This window comes from Centruroides vittatus, unplaced genomic scaffold (genome assembly GCF_030686945.1).
Source record: "Centruroides vittatus isolate TY-2023 unplaced genomic scaffold, ASM3068694v2 contig_355, whole genome shotgun sequence".
NCBI lineage: Eukaryota > Metazoa > Arthropoda > Arachnida > Scorpiones > Buthidae > Centruroides > Centruroides vittatus.
The window spans coordinates 2,206,593-2,210,256 of record NW_027122178.1 but is presented as its reverse complement, the minus strand read 5'-3'; positions in this window follow the sequence as shown (position 1 = coordinate 2,210,256).

Genomic DNA, 3,664 nt, shown 5'->3' with positions numbered 1-3,664 from the left:
TTATTACGAATAAAATTTGATGATGATGACGATGACGATCACGATGACGATGATGATTATTATTATTAATATACAGAAAAATCTCGATTTAGCGCACTATAAAATGGCGTCACTCCCGCAAAAGCGTCGATGAATATGGAACCCTTAGTATATGTGTCAATTGCTAATTGCATGCTTACGTAATTTTCCAACTCAAATTGATGGATATATATACTGTATATACATTAAAAACCTGTCCAAAACGGAACTTGAATCAAACTGAAACTTGCCTAAACGTTAAAAAAAATTCTTCGGAACTGAGCTATTTTTATGTTAAAAACACCCCTTTAAAATGGAAACCTGTCAAACTGAAAAAAATGTACGTGCAAATCCGGTTTATACAGGTTTTTACTGTATATATTTTGTATTCTTCTATATTCATATTCGTTCATAGGAAGACGGGAGAAGAATGATAGGAAAATGTAGAAATATATGAGACTGATGTAAGACATGTACTGTACAAAGAAGTGAAAGCAAATACAGTAAAACTTGTGTAAACCGAAATTTCACGAATATTTTTTTCGATTTAATAGATTCTGTTTTATTTCGGTTTTGGATAGGTTTTACTGTACAAAGATTTGTTCGGGAGACGGAAAATTTTGAAGTGAAATTGGGAATGTAGCAGGAATTAGTATTTAGTGCCTTTCTGTTTAATGTAACAATATGCATGAACAGAACAAGTGATAGAGGAGGCGTCACAGTGAATGCTTATGCAAATGATAATGTGCTGTGCACATATTGTATTTTATAGGAGGCGTGGTGTAAACCTTGAAAAAATATAAAAATTCTTTGAAGAAAGATTTAAGACTCCAAGAAAGCTGGAGTATAAGTTTTATAATAATATAATAATACCGATAAAAGTTTGCAATGGAATTATCAAGAGTGTGAATCATTTGAAATATGTCGGATTGTGGACGAAGAGGATTAAATTGAAAGAAAAATCAATAGTCGAATACAAGAACGATGGAAGAGTTCAAAAGAGATAGCTAGAGTGTTAGGTGATCAAAGGAAGACGGTTAAGTTAAAAGGAAAATATATAAAACTGTAATGAGATAGAAGATGCTGAAGAAAAACATTGAAAAAGAAAGGTTAGCGATAGAATAGATGAGTTATACATGAACTTTAAAGAGGCTCATTAAAAGCAGAAATTTAATGTAGATGTTACAGCCAAAACCCGTTTTTAGTTAGAACGCGTTTTAACTAGTTGAAACTATTTTATACTGGATATCTTTGTTAAAACCCGTTTTGTCTAGTTAAAACTAGTTTTAACTCAAATTCATTTTTGATTAGCAGTAAATTCTAGTTTTAACTAGACAAAACGGGTTTTAACAAAGATATCCAGTATAAACTAGTTTCAACTAGTTAAAACGCAACCTAAGTAAAAACTGGTTTTGACTGCAACATATAGAGTGATTCGGGGTAAGATGGTAAGCGGGGGAAGATGCCTACTTTTCGATATTTTCAAACGGTGACGTCAGATATTGTCACGTGTTTGTATGATGAATCGTTGGGCCAATATTGAGTGCCGAAAGCTGTAGTTTGCTACCGTTATCTCATTTTCTACATCTGAGAAGAATAAAAGCAAGATAAGAACGAAGTTTTTGTTGCGAAATGTTTCTAGAATCATTTTAAAACTAAAAGTTAAAATAGAATTTATTAAAAATTGCGAAAAACAATTAATGTATGATGTAGTTAAGGTTCTAAAGTTTCCATTGTGAGCTACCGCCGATCTCGATCAGACATGCTAGAACACGTGACTCCACTAGGCATCTTACCCTGACAAATGGAGAAAGATGCCACATTTTTCTTGGGGTAACATGCCTATTTTTTGTTAATTGAATTCCAATATGCCTATTTTTAATAAATTTTTGTTTTCTCGTTTTATTGCAGGATATGCATAGAAATTATATAAGGACTTTTCAAAAAGGTTTTTGGACTGAAAAAAGCTTTCAGCTAGCTATAGAGCACGTTAGAACGGGCGGAAACTTAACAATACTTATACTGTGCTGTTATACTTACTATGAAGTACTTTGTACTACATATGCAATAAATTAAATTTGGTTAAGATATTCGAAAATTAATTTTATGCAATTATATTTGGCATCTCACCCGGATACTTAGGGTGAGATGCCTGAAATGCTAGACAGTAGAAAAGTCGTCATTGCAAACACAATATATAATTATTTTTCATATACTCCAAAGTTTTATTTGAAAAACATGCTCAAGAATATGATATTTTCGTTAGAGGCCTCCAAAACCCAAATTATAGCTATAATTTTCGTTCATAAGCAAAATGTTAGGCATCTTGCTCTGAATCACTACACATAACTTTATTTCTTTCCCCAAACATTGTAGCTAAAATTAGTTTTAACTAATGCTAAAAGTTAAAACTAGTTTTATCTAAAATCAAAACATGTATAGCAGTAAATTAACTAGACAAAACCAGTTTTGTCTAGTTAAAACTAGAATTTACTGCTAGTCAAAAATGAATTTGAGTTAAAACTAGTTTTAACTAGACAAAACGGGTTTTAACAAAGACGTATAGTATAAACTAGTTTCAACTAGTTAAAACGCGTTCTAACTAAAAACGGGTTTTGACTGTAACATAGACATAAGATAAAGAAGAGAAAGAAGCTATAACAATTAAATTTGAGAGTAGGAGAAGAATTAAATTTGTATTGTTTATTTTTCAAAATGACTGTGATAATTTGAATAAAGGAAAATGCATTCATAACTGATTAATGATCCTGTTCGATTCACTAAAATATTTTTTATTATTATTTACAGGTTTTGAAAATTGGGGCATAACGTATTTTTCGAGTTAATACATTAAATCGAAAAAATGCATTATGTATATTAATTCAAATTAAAACATAATGTATATTAATTAATTATTGTAGTCATTTTCAAAAATAAACAATGGAAATTTAATTGTTATAGCTTCTTTCTCTTCTTTCTCTAGGCCTAAGATATACATATATATATATATGTATTTGAATACTCTTTTCTTCAGTATAAAAATGAATGATAGTGGGCGCTCTAGTGTATGCTTATGCGGATCATATTGTGTTATGTACACAATCTATAAAAGGTGTGATGCAGAAGTTGAAAAACAATGAAAAATGCTTTAAAGACGGTCTCAAGATTAGCAGAAGACAGCTTGAGCATATGTGTTTTCCTCCAAAGTTTTCCATCTCTAGTATAGATTGTATGTTTACCTGGATGAATGAATATACCTAGTAATCAAATAAAATAATAATAAAAAAGACTACGCGAAAAAGTGCGAGTTGAGTAGCCATTAACTAATAATACGAGTTAACACTATACTTAGGAATCAGTAACACATGGCCAATTAGTTTCTGATTACACTTTTCATTTAATCTCAAGCAATTAATTTCATATTTATCAAATTATATATTTATCATAATTTTAAAAGTGTGTTTATAGAACTATTTTAAAAAATGTTGGAATACTTTTAAAGAAAGCCAGTACGTATGTATTTTTATAAGAAACTTTGTATAAAAAATATATGGGATTTTTTAAACTAGATTTTTAAAATAAAAAACTTTATAATTACTTGTAGTATTACTGTTGGTACACTGGTGAAAGGGAATTAAACAATAGG